This window comes from Dermacentor silvarum, chromosome 1 (assembly GCF_013339745.2).
Source record: "Dermacentor silvarum isolate Dsil-2018 chromosome 1, BIME_Dsil_1.4, whole genome shotgun sequence".
In the NCBI taxonomy this organism is placed as follows: Eukaryota; Metazoa; Arthropoda; class Arachnida; order Ixodida; family Ixodidae; genus Dermacentor; species Dermacentor silvarum.
The window spans coordinates 44189514-44216466 of record NC_051154.1 but is presented as its reverse complement, the minus strand read 5'-3'; the positions used below and the strand labels follow the sequence as shown (position 1 = coordinate 44216466).

The following is a 26953-nucleotide window of genomic DNA, read 5'->3' as shown; positions in this document are numbered from 1 at the left end:
GAATCAACTCGGCCATCATGTCCTGTGAAGCATTGGTCAACCGGTAAGAATAGTTCGGCGACGAACGCGTACTCCAATAGTTACTTAAGTAACTATTGGTGGTAATTTATTTACATCCCCTTTAAAATGGAGCGGCGACAAATTGTCTGCTTGATCTAATCAGGTTTTACTACATCTGAATCTCCGAGGTTTTCTCTCTTCATTAAAACCTCTATCTCTATTATACTGTACGTATGCCTGCAAGCGCTCCGGTTTTCTCAATCTCTTCCCTGCTCTTTTAACAGCGGAGCTGTTTAAGCCGGGCATAATGTGTCTGCTGAATCCAAAAATGTAGGCCGATCCTGGCGGCAGTGCAGAAAGGGTCCAAGCGCAATGGCACATACTCCTGTGAACTAGCGAAGCTGAACCTGGCTCCAAGCATGGTAGGGACTACTTAAGCTTACTCATTCATCGATAGCCAATCAATAGCTAATCGATCAATAATCAATAAATTTGGGGAAATGCTGGGGATGACTTGGTAGTGCTTAGCCTAGCCCAAATACGTGGCAAATACCTTGCGATGGCCAATCGATAGCAAATCAATAGCTAATTGATAATCAATCAATAAATTCCGGAAAATGCTGGGGATGACTTGGTAGTGCTTCGCCTAGCCCAAAAGCCAGGACTAGCTAGGTGCCCATCAGCTCCGCTGTCTCTTTAGCATTGCACCTCCAGTGCAAGCTATGCAAATTTTTTTCCACCAATACTCCTAACGTCTCTTATCTCGACTGCTGATCAGTTCTGGAAGGTCAACATTTGGCTTACGTTTCAGGCTTTAATGTTTGGCGCGTCGTAGGCGCAAATTGGTAGTGGCATCTACATTAACATCCAAAATCAAACTTGAACTGCGTGCCACGGTGACGTTGAGTAGGCGGAGCGTTGTGGGCGCACCCCGCTCCGCCGTGGCCTTCGCAGTGCAAATTATTAAAGGAGTGGAAGCACTGAGAACACTGTATTTGATTGCCAATAACTCCGCTTGTGATGGGGTGATGAAGTTAGGAAATTTGCACGCACAAGTTGGAATCAGCTAGCGCAAGACAGGGGTAGATCGCAGGGAGAGGCCTTCGTCCTGCAGTGGACATAAATATAGGCTGCTACTGATGATGATGATGATGAACTCTGCTTCTGCTGAACGCATTGAAGTACTTTTTGCGGCAAATTATTTCTGAAACAGCCTATTTCAACTTCAAACGCATTTCTCCACTTCGATAAAAAGTGGTTGCAGGTGGGATCCCACTTTCATTTCCATTTATTTATTCAGCTAAGAGCTGCAGATAATTTCCCCTATGCTTTCATTGGTGTCATTGTTTGTTGGCTTCTTCTGATATGACTAATAAAAATCAGGCCTGTCGGTTTCCTTTCTTCTGGTTCATATACATATATATATAGAGGGTGGGGGGGAAAGGTCAGAAGGCTTAATTGCCCCCCCCTCAATAACTAGTTGGTACATCACCGGGTGACAGGATTATTTCTGCATGGCCAAAAAAAAAAAAAAAAAGTGGCGGCATGCAATGTAAGTGAACACTAGTAGGGACTGGCGAGAGCCTTGTTCTACCTGGTGAGAAACCTCATTCAGGCAGAGCCGCCTTGTTACCCATTATGCTTGTCATTTGTCAGAATTACTCAATGGAAAAGTCGCTTGAAGTATAGGTACAAGCTAGTGCGCAGTACTTTTTATGACATATATTAATAGTGATGGAACACTTGTAAGCATTTTGCACTCGTGCCCAGACATAGATTTATATGTACTGCAATTTGTGCAATGTACATGTCACCCAAGGAGCAGATTTGAATCTTTCCCCTTAATGGGCCTGTAGAAATTTATCAATTTGATTGAGCTTTTTCTACATGCAAAACATTTCCGTTCGAATTCTACTAGCATCACCACATGCACTGTCTGAAATGACGACTGAACTATTGGTCAGACTTGCCAATATTTGGCAGATTGGGGAGTCTTGGAAAAATAAAACTTCGATAGGCGGTATCGTCAAAACAAGCCTCCAGTGCTCTAGCACAATAAAACGATGCAAGATTTGCACTTTGGTAGGCTCGGCAACCTAATTTTTAAATGACAGCAGCAGTGCAGACACAGGAGCTTCTGTCAGGATGTCTAATTTTTCGATCCGACATCTGGGCTGTTTTAACGGAGTCGCAAACAGTAGTAGAGACTCAAGAGTGCCTGCTATTTTGATAATTGCATTCAACTAATCTCAAGTGCAATGTTATTTTTCCCACTGTGGGTTGCATTTGACCATCAGCATTTCAACAGCATATGGACGAATTATTACAAGAGACCCTTCCCGTCATGTGAACTGTTCACTCGCACAAGAGCACGCAGTTGGTTTCAGACCGACCTTCGACACAAGCTAGACTAGCAGTCTATGGAAATGCCCTTATTCATTACTGTACAATATTGTGCAACACTCCACATTACTGTACAGGAACAGAACATATAGCACGTGGAGGCTGCAGCGCCACTTGAATGCGCAGTAGACCAGCTTGCTTGCACAGAAAGGCTGACTGAAAGCAATAATTAAGTATAAGGCTTCTGCGTGCTCCCTGGTCCAACAGCCATTTCTTCGCGAGCCTAAAGAATGCAGTAAAAAACGAACCAGGTGCCTGCTGCAATCAGTACACGCAAATGCCTACTGCACAATAGGAACTTCCTGTTTGCACATTTGCAATGTTACTGCTTTCCTGTATAGTTTGGGCATGACTATGGGTATTACTGGTGCCAACAAATCTGCATAATTTCTTTCCATGATCTGACTTACAAAAGTTTGCCCAGGCACATATTTTGTATATTTAATATTTCTGTTAACTCTCAGTACTTATACTAAAATGAGCTAATTATTTTCAGTCATGTTCCTTGAGGTGCTTCTTTCAAGTTTCACATAAGAATTCTCAAAAACTGTCCAAGCAATAATACCGTTTTACATCCATTCAAAACACGAGTGATCAGGCTAAAATTTAATGTGTATGCCATACATTGCGACTTCTATGTCTTGAAATATAATGTTAAACAAGAAATAGCCCAAAATGAGCACATTTCTAGCGGTAAGGAAACAGCTAAAGGGGTATGACTGGCCCTTGAAGTATCTTACTTCCTCCGGCAGGAAAAAAAAAAGTGGTAGGAGTATGACGAGTAAAAGCGTTTTCCCCCCAATTGCTTTATTAATAATGAAACATTCCTTCAATAAGTTCTGTTTGTATTTAGTCCAACCCCAAGCACCATTCACTTTTGTTTGTCATCATTCTTTATTATAACAATCAAGCATTTCAGTAGTGCAATATTTGGTACAGTAGGAATGCTTAGCTGGGCAAATTTATAAATCTTAGTATTACACAGCAAGAAGACAATGACACATGCAGCGTATACTGGTACAACTGTTTGTGGTGTGTACTTCAGCGTATCTTCAGATATTCAGCATTCAGATTGCACAGGTCCACTTTGAGAATGCAAGCATCAAGTGCAATTGTAATGGGATGAAAACACACACTCAACATAAGATGATTTCATGTGCAGCTTTCTGTGAATGAAATATAACCAGTACCTGTACTGAATGTACTGAAACGTAAGCCTATGTGCCTTGTATCTACGTTGTCATGGCTTGAATTCATCCCATTTTACCAGAAATTACTGGAACTGGTGCACGGCCCCTGTTGTGGCAGAGTTTTGGAGAACATATTCCATGAGCAGTCCAAATACGTTATGCCTGCATTGAAGAAGCAAAGTTCCTTGCAAAACTGTTCTGTGCTACCCTATATATTAACAAGAGGCATGATGCATACCCTTCACTAGGTGTATTTTTCTGAGGTACACTGGCAACAGCTCTATGACCGAAAGAAGTATACATAACTTTTGCTGCACAAGTACAGACGAAGAAGCCATTTATTTTTCTAAAATTACATGGCAGGTGTTGCTGTACACAAATATCTTTACCGCATTTCTTCAAACAAAAATTACACATAACCTACTTAAAAAATGTACACCTCTATTCTTTGCCGGGAAGAGCTGTAGTGATTCTGATCCCATGCACGTCTTGTATCTCCGCTTTCAAGGCCTGCGTAAGACATTGCAGCACATGAGAAGTAAAAGCATGAGTGTTCGATGCAGCTTGTGCAGGAAAGGAACTCAAATATGGTAGTGGTACGGTTACTCACCTCGTTAACCAACCTATGTTGCTGTACCCTAGATAGATTCTTAAATACAGTCAACTGGACGTACACTTCGTACATTGCACCTCAACCACCTGCAAGAAAAAAATAAGAAAAACAAACAAACATGAAAGCGCAAGTACAGTACGACCAAATGATACATTCGTGTTATGCCCTTGATGAAATTGAAGACATTTGCTTTGCATATTCACGATAATATGTCTGCTTGTTGTACTGTGCGGTGCGCACTCATCACCTGAAATACCCTTCACTTGTATGTCTTCCGCCTCCGGAAATTTTTTTTGAAGAATAGTGAACAAACTTTTTTCACCACTTGTTTTAAGTGCTTCGTTTGACAAATGCCTAAAAACATGGAATGGGCAGAAAAGACCAAATTCACCTTACAATGTACTCACTTCCTTTAAAAGGAAATGTTCCGCAATTTCTTATAGCAGTAAACGCTCTCATAGCAAAGAGACCAACTTGTAAGCCCGCCGCACGAAACTTGAAAATACTACTCGGGACATCGCGAATGTCCGCGGTTACGAAGTTTCATGCACGCATGTACAGAACGCATGCATGAGCTGTAGAGTATCAGCAGACAACTTTCGCTGTCTGCTAACAGTGCTAACCATACAATATTTGCTTGCTACTGCTGCAGTATAAAGAAAAAATATTGATTGCATTTTCATAAGCAGAAACGGGTGTCACGTGGCGCACTTTTGATTGCGATCAACTTGATCCGGATCGTATTTCTCAGTCGTGATTGGATCCTTTGCGCACGCTGTGCAAGGGAGCCAATCGCAGTGGCGAATTTCAATCCGGATTGGCCTTGATCGCGATCAAAAGTAGTCGTGTGTAGAGTACACTGTAGTCGTGTGACACCGGTGTAACCTGATGCTTCGCAGAGCAGATTTGCTAGGCATCGCAACTACTGAAAACAACGAACTAAGCACTTTCGAAATAGGGGACGTGAGGCTGTAATCGGGGCACACGGCGGCCCCAAGCAGAGGAGAAATAATAACCAGCTAAAAAAAGAAAAAAGAAGAAAGCAGCCAGTTTGGCAAAAATGATGCCGTAGCTCAACGGAATTTCAAACCGGCCGCAGTGTTAATGACCGCCTAAGGGAACGCACATTATTGGTTAAGAATTATGTGCGTTCACACCTGCCGTTCCATTGTGCTTCATGTGGCTGCGTACCACACATTAGCACGGGAAGTTCTTAAAGCCTTTCATATTAAGAAGGGAGATGGTTGCATTAGTGGGCCTTCTGTATCGCTCTATACAAGAGTGAATGCTTATTTTTAGATAGTGCTGCAAAATGTGCGCTCTGTGCGTGTGTGCATCTCTGAAAAATAGGTATACTAAGGTGGTGTTCTGAAAATGAACTAGCTGGAATTTGGCATCCTCTCCTGTCCCCCTCGTGCTTCCTGTCACTTACTGTGCGCAACAAATCTTTCGTGAAAGCTATGCACCAACTTGCCCAACTATATACTCTGCTAAAGCACTATCTTCAACTACCATTTTAGGACACTGTATCACCAGTCATCCTCTAGTGCGTTTCTTGCCTTGGTGAAAGACGACACAATATTGTACTACGGAGATGCATGTATGTCACCATAGCCGTCATATATCTTGAAAACGTGTACTGCTATTTGTGATAAGATATGAGCCTTGCTTAAACTATTGGTGCAATTAATTTATGTTGGCAAGTTGCTCTGTAGCACCCGTTTCTTACTTAGCTACCATAATTTTATAGCTATAAAGCAGCCATCTTGCGGCAAGTGATTTCAGCGTCTCTAATGAGATAGCAAAATTGAGATTCTGTATGCCATGAAGGCATGAATGGAAGCACTGAAAGGAATAAATTTACAACTTGAACGAAGAAATAAAATGCTTGATTTATTGTTTCATTCCTGAGTTAAGGTTTAAAAGTGTTCTGTCTAAATATCAAATGTTTACATCTTTTAGTTTCATTCTTGTGCAGCACCTTGGACTACATGGAGTCTTGGAACCACTGGCGGATCCAGGATGAATGTAGATATATATGTCACATGTTTCTTGAATAAACATTAGTTGCAGCAAGTAGCACTAGTGGTTGTCATCTGTTGTGTTAAATTCATACTAGGCAAAGCTACGAACCTACTATACTAACTAAGCTGATCTTTGCCAATCAAGCAATGTTTAGTGTTCCTTCCTTTCTAAGGCACTTGAGTACAGACCCAGGTAATTTGGCCATGTTTGCCATGCCCGCATGGCCTGCTTTGAGAAACAAACATTCTGCAGTGAAAGCAGCACAATAGGAAAGCACCATTAGTTTTTTTATGCTTTTTTGCGCTGGTATGCGGAGCCTGTGTCATATATTCTCACTGCAATTTTTCGTTCCTGTTTAAAACTGGCTATCATTCCAGATGATTGGCATGTTGCCCGGGTAGTGGCAGTTCACAAAAAAGGAGACCGCTCACAAAAAGAAAACTACCGCCCAATATCCCCGACTTCATCCTGCTGCAAAATACTTGAACACATCCTCGTACATTTCATAACTGAATTCCTTGAACGTAATAAACTGCTATCTAATCACCAGCATGGATTTCGCAAAAACCTTTCAACAATCACGCAGCTTACTATGTACTACTAGAGATCGCTTCTACCCTCGATTCAGCCGGACAGATTGATTTAGTCTTTTTGGATTTCAGCAAAGCTTTTGATCGTGTATCCCATAGAAAACTTCTAAACAAGCTTCACACATTTGGCCTACCATCTTTTATTATAAATTGGATCAAACAGTACTTGTCCAACCGAACTCAGTTTGTGGATGTCGATGGGTACTCGTCCAAGTGTTTGCCAGTTACGTCTGGCGTGCCTCAGAGGAGCATCTTGGGACCCATTGTTTTTCTCATGTATGTGAACGATATCACCACTGTTGTGTGTCCTGATGTTCAAATTAGGTTGTTTGCTGATGACTGATTTTCAAACAGGTGACGTGCTAGCTAGAACAACCACATTTCATTAAACTGTAGTCTAGCGAAAATTCACGAACGGTGCGCAGCATGGTCAATGTCCCTAAACTACAAGAAAACTGTGCTGCTGCGCATAACCAATAAAAAACAACCATTTTTATTCACGTATCCAATTATTAACGACAGCATAACAGAAGCCATAGAATACAAATATTTGTGATTGACAATTACTAAGAAACCTACATGGTCCTCCCATATTGAAAACATTTGTTCAGCAGCTACTCGGAAACTCGGCTTACTTAGACACAAGCTAGAAAAACGCACCATCCGATGCAAAGCTTCTTGCCTACAAAACTTTTGTTCTGCCTAAAGTTGGATACGCAAGCTGAGTTTGGGATCCCCACTATCAAAAAGATAAGCATAGGCTCGAGATGGTACTGAGGCAGGCAGTAAGCTTTATATTTAACAAATATAAGAGAACAGATTCACCGTCATCCATAATGCTGCAAAACAAGATTCCAACTTTAGAGCGGCGCAGAAAAATAGCGAGACTTAAATTTTTATTTTTGTTTTATCACAACAAACTGAATGTGAATGCACGCGCATATATTCAGCCATTTCTGTCGTGCACGTCCAGAAATCGGCATGCACAAAATCTGCTTCCATATCAAACGTGCACTAACCTTTTCAAGTACTCAATTTTTCCGTGAACTATTACTGAGTGGAATTCACTGCCGGAAAAAATTGTTTCATCAGAATCTGCAAGTGCTTTTGAAAGTGCGCTGATTGATTTATTAGTATTTTAGTATTTTGTCTTTTTTTGGGAATCTGGATGTTTTATTGATGTAGTGTTATTTCATGAATTGCGAACATTGAATTACACTCGACGTATTTCAGGGGAGTGTTCCTTTTTGTTTATTTTTTGTGCACCTTCCTACTGTTATGTGTTGCACTCGATTGTGAGCTGTATTTTATTATCTGGGCAGGTTGCACCAGGTTCTTTTAATGGTTCTGGTTGCACTTACACGTTTGCTTTGCTTTCTTTTCTTTCTTTTTTTTCTTATTATCCACTTTGTGTGCTTCTTTGCCACGCGGCTTCATTCGTGCCACAAAACTGTGATACTGTAAATCATTTTCCCCCACCTGCATGGTCCTTTGTGACCGTAGTATACTGTAAATAAATAAAAATACATAAATAATGTCATTGTTCATAATCTCTGCACTTTTTATACTGCAACACACACCATTTAAAACTAACAAGTGTAGTACAAGAAATTATGTAACTTTCCTTTCAAATGTAGCTTGCATGTATTTACAAAATCTATGCACATAATGAACAATGCTGTATGAAGTTCATGTACTGCATATATAACTTTCAGCAACCAGAAGAAATGACTTTAAATATGACTATTTATTTAGTACCAACAAGCTCCCGAGAATTTTTAAGATGAAGTGAAACAATAAATAGTGACGTGTTACTGAAGTGGCGCATTGCCGGGAGGGGGGGGGGTTCTAACCTCCCCCCCCCACCCGCTCCCTGAGGCCGAGTCTGGTGCTCTATCCAAGCTATTAATGACATTCCTGAGTACTCCCACTCCATCAGTCATAAGTGACCTCAGACACTGCTACCCCTCACTGCTGCCACGACCATTTAGGTAAGAGCTTCAACGGATGACCACGTGCACTGCTCTGCAGACTGGCTTCATGGCCCTATCAAGCTCTTTCAAGACTGAGTAAAACGCTGCAGAAATAAACATCGTCATCATCCTTGGTGTCATTATTTTAATTATTAGGCATTTCATTTGCTGCTGGATTCCTCTGGCTAAAGCAAGGTATTTGCATATTATGCAATGTGCTTGTCCCCCCCCCCCCCCTCCTACAAAAATTCAACCCCCCCCCTGGCAGGGATCCTGGGTGTGCTACTGTGTTACTGTTTTGGCCTCATAGACTCCCGCTTGCAGGTGGAAAATGATAATGCAGTGGCGATCTAAGTATCCAAACCTAAACACAGAACCCAAAATAAAGCATTCATAACATTTAAACACTAACAATAGTCCCATTGCGATCATCATTCAGCACAGTTGCAAACATGACTGCCTAAATGTTGACATGAGTGACAACCATATATATATAAAAATAAAAAATAGAAGTGTCGTCAACAGCATCGGAAGGAAAGTAAACCAGAAGTATGCAGATGGCTCACAAATACCGAACAATAGAATCTAGACAAATCTTTCCAAAGTTTGTAAGAATAACAGCACAGAAAATAACAAGAAAAAACAAATTCAAGTAAGTACACACCAGAATCCCGCATGATAACTAATACATGCCTGCATTCTTATTAGAACATTCTTCCATATTCCTGTTGGGTCATAGAAGGCATTATCTAATGAAAAAAGGTTGCAGTGGAACCAAGACATCTGCTCTGCACTATACTGTCAGCAACACCCCTGTGCTCAGGAAACAATGAACAAACACTCAAATCGACATCATGTCATTCCAAAACACAACAGTGCATACCCATGGGGTGCAAATGTGGCAAAATCAGCAATGGAAAACATGAACTGGGAAAGCCTTCATCCCCCCCATCCGGTGTACTTTCAAATTTTCAGCTGATCAAGCTGTCACAACTGGCAGTCTGTCAAAAACGATCCAATGAAGGATTTCTGGCAATACAGAAGACATTAATAATCTCCCCGAGAAGTTGCCGAGAAGTACCAATGCTAACAAAGAATGTAGACAGTGATTGACTCCCCGTGCTTTTCATGATTCAATAAATACATTAAGCAATAAAGGTGTGAAATCAATCAATCCATCAAACAGCAGCCCCACATCTTTGATATGGTCACAACCTATAATAATACAATGTTAAATGTCAAATTTTCTTTATAGTGATATCTCACTTATTTACATGTACACTTTATTTACATACACGGCCAGTACATGGACCCATCTTTATTACATACAAAAAAAAAAAAAAAGAAAGCTATAGCCACTACATAAATTTCACCTTAGTGGATGGCTTACTTGGCCATGCAGATGTTAAGTGCAGATTAATTCTCAGGCGATTGCAGACAATTCAATTAGTAAGTCAATTCTCAAAACATTGTGAAATAAATGAAGTGAAATGAAATTGTGATGGGCACATGCTATGACATCAATTCTCAAATATGTAATTCGATTCACTTGGTAATTACTCAACTAGGCACACTCTATGTTCTGGTGTCAATGGAGTAGGGGAACAGTGAAACTGGATCACGGCACATAATACTTAATCACAATATGGCCTGAAACTGATGACAACTCATTTGCTAGCTGACTAAAGGAAAACTAAAAAGACCAAATCGAATTGTGGAGTTTACCATCCCAAAACTACACAGTGTTTTATGAGGGATGTCATAGTGAGGGGCTCTAGATTAATTATGCCGCCTGGGATTCTTTAACGTGCACCTAGACCTAACCAAAACAACCAATCACTGTTGGCCTGCATGTCCATCAAAACAACCAAGAGAGTTTGATAATAAAAAGCCATCAAAATTTCCTGCAGCTAATATATCTATTTCAGTTGATTAGTCAAATGCTACATGTCTGTCTGCCATACACTACTGCTACAAAGATGGAGCCCGTGTTGCTGACACAGCCTTTTCAGAGGCAATTAAGTATAGGGTAAAATGACCAGCCTCATTATAGCATGATTAAAATACACACCTTTACACCTTGTATAGGGAGGAAAAGTCATTTTCCTGTTTACGGATCGAAATCCACGAGCAACACTGGCAGCTCCCCCATACCTTGATATGTGCACGGCAGAAGAAACCTGCGTAGCATGAAGGAACATGATATACAATGTAGCAGTTGTAAAATGTAGAATAAACAACAATAAAAAGCAGTCTGAAATATAACAATGTCTTGCAGTACAGCATTGAATTACTGTGTTTTGGGCAGCAGTTTATTCTAGCAGCCTTATGGTACAATGGGCAAATTCAGAAAGTGTAATGGTAATAAATAATGCTGGAGCTGCTTACAATGTCGGATTGTAAATATGAACATGCAGATTCTATACACTACTTTTCAAAAACACATTGTACAGCATGTCAGCCAAGAATTCCATATCATTGTGGCTTATAAAGCAGAATAATAAAAATAAGCACATTCTGCATGCATGCACTGAACAGTTATGATTTGACAGCTCAGGTGAGCTCATAATCCATGCAGTCTTGACAGTAGCACAAGCCAGGCATGTATGATGAACAGGAAACACAATGTGTATCTCCAATTCTTCATCCTTGGCTGATTTGTGTGATGTTTAAAACTTCGTGTTTAAGCATAGCTTAGTGATACATACGACAAGCCAAGTGGAGCCTTAATGAGCAGAAATTCACAAAAGTCACAAGAAGTGGCCTGACATGCTGATGTGATGCAACTGTATTTGAAAGAGCGTAATAACAAGCTGAACATTTTTCACTTCTGATGAAAAATGTTAGGCATAACGCTAAGAGACAGGAAGCCAGCAATGTGGATTAGAGAGCAAACTGAGATAGCCGATATTCTAGTTGGCATTAAGAGAAAAAAATAGAGCTGGGTAGGCCGTGTAATGTGTAGGGGAGTTAACCGGTGGACCATTAGAGTTACAGGATGGGTACCAAGGGAAGGAAAATGCAGTCGACAACGGCCGAAAATGAGATGGGGTGATGATATTAGGAAATTTACAGGTGAAAGTTGGAATCATCTAGCGCAAGACAAAGGTAATTGGAGATCACTGTGCAAGGTCTTCGTCCTGCACTAGACATAAAAATAGGCTGACAATAATCATATCACACTCATGCGGCAAAGATACCATGTGTGCACTAAATTGCACGAGTGTGATACGCATGTTGTTGCATTAATTCAAATATAAAATCTACGAACATAGCAAGAAAGGAAGCACACCCTATCTACGGTGGCTAGACGGGTACGTCTGCCGACCGGCGCGTCTGGAGCGTAGTTCACCGCTTCTCCGCGTCATGACGCAAAATTGGCGCTGCGGTCAGTACAACGGTTCTGCAGCATGTGTCGTCTGCTACAGGTGGCAGGCGGCGAGCAAAAAAAAAAAAAGAAAATAATAATAAAGCCCGTATTGGAATAGTTGTATGTCGTCTGTTCATGACAGTTTCAAAGGTGAAGAGCTCCGACTCGTACTGTTTGCAAGTTCCTAAGCGATGTGGAATGTTCCAGGTCGGAAAAATGACTGACGAGAGTAGCGGCGGCATTACTCCACCAAAGAAGACCACCAAGGAGACTTACTGCTTCGCTCCGAACTGCAAGTCGTGCTCTAAATTTGTGAGAAAGACAGCAGAAATGTTCCGCTGTCTGACAGTGGAAATGTTCGCCCCGGGCTGCTCAGTAGCTTGATCAGTATCGGCTACGTTAATGAGCAAGCGGTACACCGAAAAGCGTACGTTGATGAGCTCCTCGACATTGGAAATTTGCAAGCCGCACATGAGGTGCACAGCACCTGCGACATCGAGCACCGCTGCGCTGCTACAGGGAAAAGAAAAGTGACTCTAGGCTTATATTCTATATAGCAGGCTATGTAGCAAGGAAGTTCCTGCAAAGAACCAAGTGCTCCAATTGCTCAGGGACATTACTGAATTCAACAGAATGAGTAGGTCAGGGCTGTTGCTCCCTTCTTAAGCACTAAAAAAACTAATAGCATCACTCGAAGACGCTTTCACGCTATGCTTCAGTTTAAATGAGTTACGAAGGAACAGTATCGCCGACTCTGCATCCTTTCTGCGAATGAATCCTCCGAATATGATACACTGAGAGTGGACCAAAAAAGAGCCCACAAATGTTGTTGTGAAGTTCTGTTCAATTACACGCCTTTACTTTCTTGTCAAGGGCAAGAACATGGTGCGCAAAAGCAACAGGGAGAAGAGGAAGCACCTGAAGCGGAGGCATGTGCTGTGAATAATGTTATGATGTGGTGGACCAACGTTGTGACCTTGCTGGCGCTACGCTATTTATGTTGGTGTGTCTGGTGACTCAAGTTACGAGAGCTTTTCTTGTATTTTAAATATATTCATGAATCTAGCGCAAGATGTATTGCTTTATTTTATTGCAACCAAACCGTGAACCATATTACGCACTTCCAACACAATTGGTCTCGTAACAATTTAAGTACCTTAACTGAGGCAGCAATAAACACAATCTATAGCTGGATTTCTCAAAATTGAAACATTAGAACTCACTAAATATCGCGTAAACACGTTTCCATATACCGTATAAAACCATTGCAGTATTGTGTTATGCATGGAAAAAATGCATCTACATCTTGAATGCAATGGGCTGGAGCGCCAATTTTATACCATAAATGTGACCAATCGCCAAGCTAGAAAATCGACTTCAGCCTATCGTGTCTTCTGACTAGACGACAGTAACAAATTCCCCCGATACAGCTTTCTGCTGCTCAATACGTGCTACATAAAAGTGTTTTTCCGAGCATGAAAGAAGCCCGCGAATACACGAAAAGTGCCGCACGATTGGCCGCTCGAGGCACTTTTCGTGTATTCGCGGGCTTTCTCACTCGGAAAAACACATTTATGTAGCACGTATTGAGCAACAGAAAGCTGTATCGGGAGTTTTTCATGTTGCTCTACAACTTTCTCATTGACACTTTGATAATTAGGACAGTACTTCTCAAGTTAGATAAATAAATGCAATTAATTAGAGAGTTTTAGAATAGGGGCCCCAAACGTTTTGGGGCCCCAAAGAAATAGCGTCGACACCACTGCGCATGCGCGAGACGCGAACTGCGTTTGGGTTTTGCGTCGGGCACGCTATTTCACCGATTTAGCGGGAACCTCAATAGCGGCCCCAAAAGCTTTGCGTCAACAAACATGGCGGCGCCCATCGAAGCCATGGCTCTCACCGAGCACCAAACTAGGCTCGATTCGTGGTAGCGCATGAAATTCGTAAGCTAGGAGAAGTGACTGCGTTTATCACTTTCTCTCAACTAACGTGTGTAATGAAGATTGATCCATTAGACACCGCTGATTCCGAATTCGATTGTCAATTTCATGGCTCGTAGGCCTAACATGGATTAGCTTGGCTCTTGAAGGCACGTAAAGTTGGTTACTCCAAATTTATCGCAACAAATCGCTTGCTGTCATTAGAATAACCTCTAAAATGTTATTAAAGGCAAAAGCGCGAAAATCAAAATAACTCTTCTTATCATAAAATAGTATAGTTTATCTTAATATTTGTAACAGTTTTTCTTTGACACCGTAGTGGCGCTGCAAGCGCAAGACGCTATTCGCAAACTCAAAGCCCTATTCTAAAACTCTTCACTCTTGCATGGCCCAACGCTAACACCCGCAAAGCTCCTTGGGGCCCCAAACTTTTGGGGCCCCTATTCTAAAACTCTAATCTCAGTAACGAAAAAAATTACTGGCGGCTACTCCACTGTACTGAATACAATACGCACTAGGTTGGCTTCGCGTAAAGCCATTCCTCTTTTTTTAAATCGTGCTGCGTGATAGCTGGGACACCCTGTATATGTCTATGTACCCTTTGATTTTATTGCCTAGAAATACATTCGCCATTCTTCGCGCCACGCAGTTAACAAACCTGGTTTCTTTCACTCTAATATTGTTTTCTTCGATAATTGTCCCTAATCAATGTCCACCAACAAGAATCGTGCGTAAAATGACACGATATCGATAATAAAATGTTCTTACGTAGCTTCATGTTGCAGAGATACCAGTTACGTTTAGAAGACGGTGGTAAAAACAGCTGTTCGCCTGGCTAAAACCACATTTGGTACCGGCCGTCAAGAGTCGTGGGCGCACAAAAGTGACTAAAAAAAAAAAAACTACTGCACAGACGTTCTGCGAGAAAAACTGGGCGCCCGCCAGCGTCCGCGTAGCGAACGCGCGCTCGCTAGCAGACGACGCGCTTGACAGCGACAGCAAAATTCAAAACGTCGAGTTGTATAATCTATGCCTCAAATATATATGTTTGGCAAAATGGTGTAAACATAAATTTGCAGTTGAAATAAAGCGCTATTTTAAGAGCGTACTATGCGCAATCGGCCTCGGCGCCCGCAGCGACAGTATGTTGAAGATGCCGCGGAGCGCGTCTCCGCCCCGATCCAGTTCGCTCGCAGCGCCCTCGCACAATTTTTCCACACGCGGCGCCTCAGCGGGAGAGCGCCGTTCGTCCCACTCGACCATTGTCTAGTACACTCTAACATAAATATAGGCTGATAATGATGATGATATATATGTCGGTGCGGCCACTGAGTATGTGCGTTTTAGTTAGCTTCCCAAGCTTAATTATTATTCCCAATAGTCCCAATACTTATTCCCAATAATTTTGTCATTAGAATATGTTCAACATACTCTGTCTTAGTTATTATAAATATAAACACTGCTACAACCTATACGTAACCGTTCTCTACACAGCAGTTACATTAATCATGCAACCGTTCTTTACAAATCACGAATGCTTCGCATTACGTAGACATCAACTACAGTTTAGATTGACCTTTTCTTACTTTGTTTCTTCTCTTGTCTATTTATAAGGTGGCAGAGGCGGTGGAGGAGTTCGTGAAGTGTGCAAAACGGCACTTCGTGGAGAAAAGAAAAACAGCCTTCGAGATCGCATCGGAGATCAACGGCACGCCCTGCAGATAATCGCCGAACACGACAAGATGCGAGACACCATCAAACCTGGAACGCACTCGCGTGAATGAGACATTGTATTATGTTGTGGAATAAAGCAAACGGCAAAAGAATAAATGATCAGTTCTCTTTATTGTGCGCTGGAGAGATGTACATGCATGGTCATGAGAGCACTGCTCATTTTACTCTCTCTCTCTCTTATTCCCGGATATATCGAATCTGATGAGATCACAAAAAAGTTCGATATATAAGGTAATTTGATATATAAAATTAAAATTTGCTAGAGAAATTATCAAGGGGATTTTACAACTGTTCCACATACACAATAATTCGTAATATGTGGGTTATATATATATATATATATATATATATATATCCTTGTTTGGCTGTATCTAAGTATAAAGGTCATCATCATCAGCCTATATTTATGTCCACTGCAGGACGTAGGCCTCTCCCTGCGATCTCCAATTACCCCTGTCTTACGCTAGCTGATTACAACTTGCACCTGCAAATTTCTTAACAATTCATCACCCCACCTTCACACGAAAAGTCGAGGGCTCGTCAACCACCAAAGGTTGCGGGTTGGAGCGCCTTAAATTACCTCTATTTTAATTAACTGTGCCTTAATTCGTGTTAAGACCAATTAAAGGTTTAGGTTCGACTCCCACCAATGGTCGTGCGCGGCACCATGAATTTTGGTGCCAGTGAATTGCGGGGCCATAACGCCGGACGGTCAATTTTTTGACCCATGAGCCACTTAAGGCTATCACCTGAATAAAAGAAGATGGCCGGTGGAAGGTTGGCGACACCAGCTTGTGGCCTTCAGCTTCATTTACGCTTACAGGGCGACGTCCGCCACCATGTGCGCGCTAAACGAGGTCCGTGGTGAAGCATATTTGCAGAATTTCGCGCATTCCATAAACCATTTTCTTCGTATGTTGGCACCACAGCGCAGTCTAGGAGCCGCTTCGACACGGCCACCGTGCTGCAGCTCACATTGAAAGCGGCTGTACATTACGCAGGCGAAAACTAACTTGTGAGTTGAACTACATAACTGTTTCTTGAAGCATGAGTGGGACTTGATGCGCGTCGGTTGCGTGTAAACGCAAGCGTGCATGTAGCACCACGGTCTCGACGACAAGAATACTTCTATAAAGTGCGCTGCTTTAGAGACCCCTGAGCACGTGGACCAGCGGTGTATAGCCAGTTACTCTTCAGCTACAACCGCGAGCACGAGCTACCGGCCCACACTGCCGAGGCGCTCGTATGTGCATGAACCAGCTCTAAAATTTTCTTACTTTCTAGGCAAGTCAGACTCGGACCACCACAGCTCTACAAACAGTTATGATGCATGGGGTGCAGTGCCAAACAATCTGTCAAGCGCTAATACACGCGAACTAATTTCAGAAATGTTCTTACGCGCGATATGTTCACGGACGGAAACTCACCTCATTTTTGTAATAAACTATCCTCTTCGCAATCACCTCTCCCTTTCGTTATCTCCCACACCACCTTCCCCTCTGCTGACCGCCGTCTAGGTGTGTGAGGTCTTCCGAAAATTCGAGTAACGCGTTTAAAAAAAAATCTAGGATAGTTTCAGATACACAAATCCAGTGACATTCAAAATGTTCCCCATGCCCATGACACACGATACATTGGTCCTACCTCTTCTTCCGTCGCTTGTCGTTTCCTTTTGAATTGTCGTCACATTCCTGAAATGCTGTCCCCGGAGCATCAGTTTGCATTTGAGAAGAAAAAAGAATTGTCGCAGGGGGTGCGACAATTCGGCGATTAGCACAGTGATGGAATTTCGTGCTACAAACTCACGAACTGGAGAAGGTGCAGGGGATTAATTGTTGTAGAAAACTGGCGCTCCTGTTCCGACAAATTTGGTGCCACACGGCGCACACGATCTATCAGACGTTTCAGGACCTCCACGTACAAAGCTGCATTCACAGTATGACCTTGAGGTCCTTCTTGATCCATAATGCCATGACAGTCAAAAAAAAAAAAAAAAAAAACGATGAATTAACATGACTGATTTTTGCTTTGTTCTTCCGCGCTTTTTTATTCTTCTTGGCACTAGTTCATATTCTTTCCATTCTTTCCGCGACTTCAACTGCATGTCGTATTCGTAAATCCAAGTTTTGTCACCGTTGACGACCCTTTGAGAAGAATTCACTGCCGTCTCTTGAGTTTTCCCAATCATTACAACGTTCTTTCGTCACAACTTTTGCTCAGGAGTCAGTGGTTGCGGCACCATATTGGAGCAAATCTTTTTCAATTTCAAAAAAAAAAATAATAAAAATCAGTCGGAATCCGGTGAATAGATTACTTTGTCAAACCAAGTGCCTCTGATGTGAGCGCAAGAGAACATGTCATCAATATTTTTTAGGGAGTGGATATTGTGCCGGCACTGTCGTCCAATTGGCTGTCGTGACTGCGGGACCACTGCCAAAAATTAATTTATTCCTTACAGTAAGTTCCCATAATTAAACGTAATTGTTTTTTTCATACCAGCAATTATTTAAAATGTTATGAGCTAAAATGGCACTATTGGCTGGCTCGCATGAATGCAGGTCCTGAAGCGTGGCTGTATGGCCTAGTGGCTACGACGCTCTCCTTGAGATCAGGCGTACGCTAGTTCGAATCCCGCCTAGGCTAGAAATTTCATTTTTTTCTTGTTATCACGCTTTGCTTTTTTTCCCTCTCTGTGTGGTGGCGCGGTCGGTTGAGCCCCGGCGCCGCGGCGGAAGCCGCGGTGCCGGGCGCTGACGCGAAGCGGCGGTCGTTGGGGTGTTGCGGAGCGCAGCGTAGCAACACCCAAAATAATAAAAAATACTGCTCCAGTCAGGTAGACTGCCCCCTCCCTGATAGTGAGATTATATTTGGATCATCAAAACAGTGATGCATTTATTTAGGAATGCCGGCAAAATATCCGTGAATGGTTTGCTGGTATGAAAAAACAATTACGTTTAATTATGGGAACTTACTATAAGGAATAAATAAATTTTTGGCTGAGGTCCCGCAGCCACGACAGCCAATTGGACGACAGTGCCGGCATATTATTCGGGGACGGTAAAATGCCGGCTGCCGGCACCAATATCCACTCCCTTTTTTTCATTTGCGCACTTATGCGGAGCGGAGTGCCGACCTTCCATCGCCATTGAGGTTTCCGCAGCCTTCCAGAAACGAGTATCCACTTTGAACACTTATTTTTTCAGAGCACCCTTTCCATAGGCGTTTTGATACATTTGAGAAGTTTCTGCATCATTCTTGCCCAATTTCAGAAGAAATTTAATTTTCGACCCCTTCACGATCGAACCTTTCCAGAGGCAAAGATACTGGCTGCATGGCCTTACCCATTATTACCCAGAAAGCTTGAATGACTTTCTGAATATCACGGATTGAGAAGATTGTAGACACCTTCTCTACTACTGTACACGTACTCTCTCCTTTTGTATTTCCCTTTTCATTCCTTCAATTTTTCATTCTCTTTTTCCAGTGTAGGGCAGCCAACCGGACGTCGCAATCTGGATAACCTCCCCGCCTTTCTTTGTTCTCTCACTCCGCCTATCAAGTGTGCAGAAGTTTACATGAAAGCCGAGTAATTTTGAGAAAGTTCTTCGACGACAGCCGAGGCTTCCCCGTCGGCTGAAGAGGCGCCCGCACGCTCTACGAAGGTTCATACAATTTTGAGAATTAATTTCGGGACACATGATTTTGCTAGCAACGCTACAAATAACTTTAAAACGACTTCAAGAGCGGAGTTGTCTGTGCACTGGGTGTACTCGAAATCCCACTCTGCTCAATCACATCGTGAGCGAGACAGAGAGGGTAGCGTGCAGTTTGATAACTCAAAGACGGGATTAGAGTCTTCTCTCGAAATACGCTTACAGAGGTAACTTTCAGTGACACCCAAAGCAATGTATCCACTAAAGCGAACCTGGATGGATGACGCGAAAGAGCATGGATGAGCTCTCAGTCGCATTAACTCACTTTACATGCTAAAGCCCCCATAGAATGCCAGCAAAGGAACATACTGAAAATGCAGCGACGACCGACAACAAAGGGAGAAAACATAAGAGTGTGCGGTATTTCGCGATTCATGTCCCACTACGAGCGCACGACATTATTAAAACACGACAGTGTAAAGTTATAAGTTATAACCGTCACATAAACATGTGCCCGCGTTCCATCTACACGCAGGTTGTTCAAGCGCAATGAAGCGAGTGTAAATTCACATGAGCCCTGGCAGTAAACTAAGTGCGTACAGCTCTACTGCGGCAAGCCTACAAACCCAGCACCAACGTGTGATATCAGTTTAGTTACCAAGTACGATACCATCTTGCAGAACACTGAGCAGTTCGATGTGCCGCTCCAGGCAAAGGTGCACTCAGAAAAAAACTCACATATGCAGATTAGGGTGCCAATAGCACGCATCTGCAGATACACGCACAGATACGACGAAGGGACTTCAAGGGGCACAGCAAACGAAGACTTGGCTCAGCAGAAGTGCGCACTGATGCAGCCACATTTGTTTATCGATAACCGCGCATCCGAAGCACAATTTTTGGTCGCAGCTGGTAGAACATTTAAACTCAGCCTGCGCTGGAGGCGCTATGTCCAAAGTGTAGGGGGGACTTCATGTGCACTAGATGTGCATGAATAATCGGCTAAGGCCCTCGAGCATAGTTCATTCGGCTGCCCGTGGTGACTTGTCGCAAGTGCGCCAGATATATTGCCACCATCGCGCACACTGTAAAGATTACGACTTCCTCGACGTAGTGTCGCAAAAACAACGCATCTAAAAACGATGGAACAGTTGCAAAAACGCGTAAGATAACAGACACTGACTGCATGACATGTAGGTAACAATCGACACCTCACGCACGATACTGTACGTCTAACAAATTTAGTAGACAAGATCAAATTCAACGATATCGCATGTCAAACAAACTCCGCGCACATCATTTCCTCGGAGGATTAACACACAAGACACACAAACCTTCGCATCATGCCGGGAACAAGTCATCTGCGATCACATTATGATCGCAGTGTAGCTCTCGTAATTAGCCATGCCAAACATTGCATATCAATAGTTGAAACATGCTCAGCGATTGCTCTTCGAAGTTTTCTCCAACTACCGAAAACACTGCGCTGCCACATCGGCGACGCTAACGCTGTTGGTGAGTGTATGTAGGAATGATTTCCTAATATAATTTCGACATTGATGAACCCCTATATATACGCAGCACGCGAAAGCATTACAATCAGTTTTCTCGAGGACTACTTGGCACATGAAGAAATTTGTGCACGATGAACCGTCACAACACACCAGAAAGCAGTCCTTACATAGCAAATCAGAAATTTTCAGCCCAGCTGAAAGGAGCCTTTTGCATAAAAAACTCACGAGACCAGTTTACCCGTTGTTTAATTTCGAATCACTCGGCAAATTCACGAACTCATTCGTGCAGCACTCACTGCATTCAAGAAGCAACGTCGATCGCCGAACGTGCAGCCACGCGATAGTTTGCAAGTGCTTTAAAATAATCTTAAAACGGTCCTCAGGACATAAAATGATGCGGCACACAAACACACTGCACAGGGAGAACAGCAGACGCCCACATTGAGACGCAAAACGTTTCTACGGCTTCAGAGCTTCTGAAATGTGTGCACAAACGTTCATCAATTAACTCATAAATGCTATCCTCACTCCGATTTCTATTTCTAAATGGGCACCAAACAATGGAAAAGCGGGCCTGCACGAAACCTGTCCAGCTGCAAAGCGAAACCCTCTTCAAAACCAACGCCTCCTCCAAACTAACCGCACCGATGCACGGCCTCCAAGACAAACAACGCACGCCTAGCGGCCATAACCAACCGAAATTTTCCGGTCTCTACTTTGTCAGTTGATGCCATTAAAGTTACTTGCACTTGAAATAAAGTTGAAATAAATAGTCATTGTTACAGCAACTTGTAATGCACACGCCAAAAATACAGTAACCTGCCCAAGGTTGCCATGATTTTGCAGTTTTGTAGGTGGCCAGATTTTTGTAGCTATTATTTGGATTTATTTACTCATTACTTCAGTGCAAACACCACAGAGATAATACTTAAATATATTTATCAATTTGACTATAATAGCTAGAGCTCTGATTACTATTACAACCGCAATACGCACAATGTTTCCAGTGTTTTGACGCACTTTGATGTACAGTGTGGCCAGGGTTTTATGTAATAGTGTTCATATTTGAAAGTTCTTTTAATTAAATATTTGACTAACTCTGCTAGTATACTTGTTGCATAAACGTGTGCATCATTTTTATTTATCTAAACACTCAAATTAAATTCAAACAGACGTTGTGCAAGGCAAACGGCAACAAAGTCATGTGACGTGACGTAAACGCGGGTGTTTTGAAAGAAGCAAATGCGCACAAGAGGGAAAACTCGGTTCTTCCGCGATGTACTCCCTCTGATGCGGCCGGAACAACAAAGACATGTGTTGTCTAATGAACAAACCTTACTAATTAACGAAAATGGTGGTAAAGTTGTGGTGTGTCGTGCCTTTCATGTGTTTGAATTCCGCCAGAACTTTCGCACAACAATGCGAGGCAGTTTTAATTATGCGGGACAGCTGAGTTAAGGCACGGAACAAAGCGGCTGGGAACATAGATAACCGTCTACTTGAAGCCCACGTAAAAACAATGCGAAATAATGCAGTTAGTTCTCTGGCCTTATAAAAGGAAACTAGCTCGAGAAAAAAAAAAAAAAATAGGAAGTGAGCTACAAAGGAAACCCACGCGGGTCTCTGAGAAACAATGCTTCGTTGTTGAACCAGGACGAATTTTTCCTTCAACTCAAAAGCTCTGTTTCTGGAAAACGCGTGTTTGTTTCTTTTGTAGCTTCTTGTACATGAGGTTGGATGTCAATTTTTCTGTTCATGAGCCTTCCTCCAGCTTGCGCAATTCCGCAGAACTGATTTCTAACGTTTTCTTAGAAAGCTGCATCAAGAAAAAGCTAGTTGCGGCTTGTAAACGCTACCTGTAATTTTTTCTTGTTCAATTTGTGGCCATGTTTTTGTTTTGCGCTTTCAGATGTAAAATGCGCTTATTTACTTTCTAGTTAATGCCCGATAGCTGGTAGTGTCAGTCACTATAACCTCACTATGTAGTCCTCTTCCGTTGGCTGCGTCCGACAGAGACGTCCTTTGTAGAGGCTGGCGAATATTCGAAGGTTCGTATAAGAATAAAATACTACAGACTAACTACTAGTTGTTTTTTTTTTTTGGGGGGGGGGGGGGAGGAGGGGGATGGTTCTTGGATCTGCCAGTGGCGGCCCGACGCTCCACCTAATATGACCTTCGTTTCCGATTTTCCGTATTAACGGGGGTCGAATTAACGAGGTTTTACTGTACTCGAAATGCGGGAGTACACATTAAAATAGCGGTACTGGCTTTCAAATATCATGCACGAATAAACAGCGACAAACGATTAATGAATTACCACCGACTATGCGAATGCAAAACGCATTCATCCGCCTATACTACGAGGGAACGGTTCCTCTGCTCATCTCAGACCATCATCTTATGCCTCTAAATAAGACAGAAAACAACCTCGCAGATAAGATATATATATATATATATATATATATATATATATATATATATATATATATATATAGAACCGACAAAAGAAAAAGGAAAAAATAGAAGCTGTGTCAAATCGGCAATGCGAGGCTAGTTGAAAGGTTTCGTTAATAAGGTTGGAGTTCAAAACCGCGTGCCACGATTTATCTTGTCTAATTATTTTTCACAATTCGAGCATTTCAGCACCAAAAACCCAAATAAACTTACTCGCTCTAGCCTCACGCCGTAGAAAAGCACGTCTTTACCTTCTTCATCAATTATTCCATTCATTGCCTTTTGATAACCAATACATAAAAAGAGCCCACTGCATTGCCCGCACCAGTGACTATAACACAGTCATGTCCATATAGCGCGACTTTTCAGCAGTACTTATTCCTGCACGCAGCACGAGACTGGAATGGCCTGCTCACCGAGGTTGCCACTATCATCGACCCACAAGCATTCAAGCGGCTGATCGAAAACATTCCATCCTGATTTTTATTATATTTGTTTGCCATTAACCACCCACTCCCTCATGTTATGGCTCAACAAGAGACATTCGGGGAAATAAACCAATAAACAAAATAAATGAAAGCTTGCAACGAAAGTACGCATTTTGGTTACTGACTTTCAAACACTTGGCATTCTTTGTCCGGTAAGTCCACAGAGCGGCGAAATTGCATGTCAACGTACTTTCTTCTGGCATAACCACGTCCGTACGCGGTGTATTTTAATTGAACTAGACGAGCTAAGGTGTAATCTTTGCTTGAAGGATAAATGCCCTCTCATGGCGAAATTTAATCGAAAGCAAAACAGTGGTAAGCGCAGTATCTCACACTAAAAATAAATTGCAGGTCACTGTACAGATCGTCTGTAGATTTGTTAAATTATTGCGTCTCTGCAAACATTTATGTAGGCTACACGCTTTGCTTGTAGAATTTTCCGGCAAATATAGACATATGGCAAAGAGCAATTAATTGCCTTTATTCAAGCTACGCATGGCGCGAGGCAGTGCATTTTGTAACACGAGCATGTTTAATCCATTTTGTTCTGTGACTGTGGCGTGGTGGTTTTTCGGTGTTTTGTAAAGGTTTCATGAAGCGGCTGTTGCGCGGTATTTTTTTTTTTTTTTTATCCTAGACATTGTTGGCCCGAAAGACGTTGCAAAGCGGGTTGAATACACCGTGTAAAAAATAAAAGTATCCACTGCAGCCACTCCGGGTGGCACCGCCGCCACGCTGGCGCCTGTTGGCGGCTAGAGAAGCCCAACGGTTCATTTAGTAGTTCGCTCATACTGTGAATGCTAGACAATGCTTCGAAGCATCCCTCTCGGCTTTCTGCGTACCACCCCCACACTCCTTTCCAGCCTTCTATTGCAAATAAAAACGCACGCAGCAAGTCCGCCAACATGGCACATTGGAAACAATCTTTTGAAGTTACCCGTGAAGAAAACAAACAAGCTGTACGCTGCAAGCTTTGCTCCGAAACTATACATGCCGTAGTCGGAGTTTCATCTAATTTGATTCAGCACCTAAAAAGAAAGCACGAACGTGAGTACACGCAACAAGAGAAAGGGCTGGCAAGCCAGCCGAAGATAACGTCGGCCTTCATCGCTGGGTGCAGCTCTGTGCTTGTTCATCGAAAGGCTGCTCTTGACAACGCCATACTATAAGGTCTCCATGAACACTACATTTCTCAGCATAAAAACAGGGGCGGCGCCAGGACTTTTTTACTGGGGCGGGGGGCACCCACGACAAGTGGGTTCTTTTTGGGGGGCAGGCAGGCGGGGAACTAATGCGTTGTGTTTCGACTATGTTTAACTCCCTTCCACTTTCCTTGTATTTTATAAATGTTCAAATCAATCAATCGGAAGTCCGAGATAAATCTTGTCACATGGCACCTACGCTTCCTTCAGTCGCTCAATACTCCAATAAACATACACGGTGGTCTGCTTAGATAAGTGCAACGTAGTAGATATCCAGGCTGCGCGTGTTCAAAAGATGTCAATCATTGCTCAGCCCAACGTTTATGTGTATTACAATTTCTCCCACTATTTCTCAACGTGTTTCTTATTTTCTTATTTTTTTTAAATTGAACTATCTGAACATTGTAGTTACTCGGCGTGCTTTCTATGCGTCATTTAATAACGAAAGCACGTGAAAAAAAAAGCTAACATTTATTTATGTATGTTCAACACACTCGTCCGACAGCACACCAGGGTTCCAATGCGGATACAAATTTCTCGATGTCTAAAATCATTTAACAACAGCTTGAATGGGTTGAAGGCGTTCTAAATACATCAGTCTGAAAGGCTATTCCAGCAACGCAGTAAGATATAAATTAAAAATTAGCATATTTACACAGCAGTGTTCTTGCTAAGAAAATGAATATTTGTATAGTTCATCGTACAGCACACACATAAAAAACAGTATTAAGTAATAACAATAAAAAAACAGGTGCCCAGCAGCAACAAAATTACATCAGTTAACTAGATCACAATATAGCTTCAAAAGAGTAATTTCACAGCAGGAGAGAGAACACCACTAAGCAATCTGCATATCCCTTCCAACTTTGGTAAAGACGCGCCAGATTACTAAAATAATAAATAAATAAATAAATAAATAAATAAATAAATAAATAAATAAATAAATAAATAAATAAATAAATAAATAAATAAATAAATAAATAAATAAGCACCGTTGTGGCACCGGCTGGCGATTCTAAACGCTGGAAATACGAAAATAATAACAAGGTGATATACGGGAAAAGAATAACAAAAGCAAATAGAAGAGAGGAGAGAACTGCAAAAATAGAGGATGCAGTATAAGCATGCCAGTCAGTGTCAATTTTGGCCATACACTACAGCAGGTTTCAAAAACGCAAGTATTAGCACTGTTCACTACACTAGCTAGGGCACAGACGTTGCCTCGGACAGCACCCTATGGAGTGTCTTTCAAAGCGGTGACAGGAACAGATGAAGTGTTCGAAGGTTTAGGCACAACCACAGATGTCAGTGCCTGCGCTGTGACAGTACAAGACAAAACATAGCCGGGATTTATTCGATGGTGAAGCGGGTGTTTTGATACCGGTATACGTTCGGGTCCTACGCCCGTGCCCGCACAATTTTCCCGCGAAAGCACCGCAGAGATACGATGGGGTATCATTATACCAGCACACTAGTGCAGACGTATACGTCGATTACTGTGCGCAGCATCAACATGTCGAGAATACGCTGAATATATATTTTATTGGCAAGAGATAGTTCGACCGCAAGTCCAGCTAAGTCGCTCAGACGGTTATTCGTCATCTTGCTGCGAAGATAAGTCTTCAATCATCGAAGGCACCAAAACGTGCGCTCGCAAGATGATGACGATTCCGGTATCGTCACGGCGAAAACACCTAGCTTGTGCAGTTCGTGGAACGCTAGTTTGTGCACTTTAGCGAAGTGACTGCCCAGTAAAAAAGACCTCCAATTACCTTTTCCCATAGGAATCAACTGGGACCAA

The 26953-nt window shown here is 42.4% G+C and overlaps 1 protein-coding gene and 1 long non-coding RNA gene across 13 annotated transcripts in view; one reads left to right on the top strand and one right to left on the bottom strand.

Annotated features, from left to right (window-relative positions):
* The window catches only part of LOC119461860 (uncharacterized), a 465401-nt gene that overhangs the window by 367973 nt on the left and 70475 nt on the right, over positions 1-26953 (bottom strand). For 2 of the 8 annotated variants that reach the window (XR_007466942.1, XR_007466938.1), the window contains 3 exons: positions 10866-10974; positions 4204-4292; positions 3914-4103 (listed from right to left, as the gene is read on the bottom strand). The exons of 4 other annotated variants lie outside the window; for them this stretch is intronic. The gene's annotated coding sequence lies outside the window, so the exon portion shown is untranslated. Of the gene's footprint in view, positions 1-3913; positions 4104-4203; positions 4293-4453; positions 5535-8182; positions 8329-10865; positions 10975-26953 lie in introns of those variants that run through there. 2 more of the 8 variants (XR_007466941.1, XR_005194086.2) reach the window with 2 other exon arrangements.
* The window catches only part of LOC125945505 (uncharacterized), a 122924-nt gene that overhangs the window by 27034 nt on the left and 68937 nt on the right, over positions 1-26953 (top strand). The window lies entirely within an intron of this gene.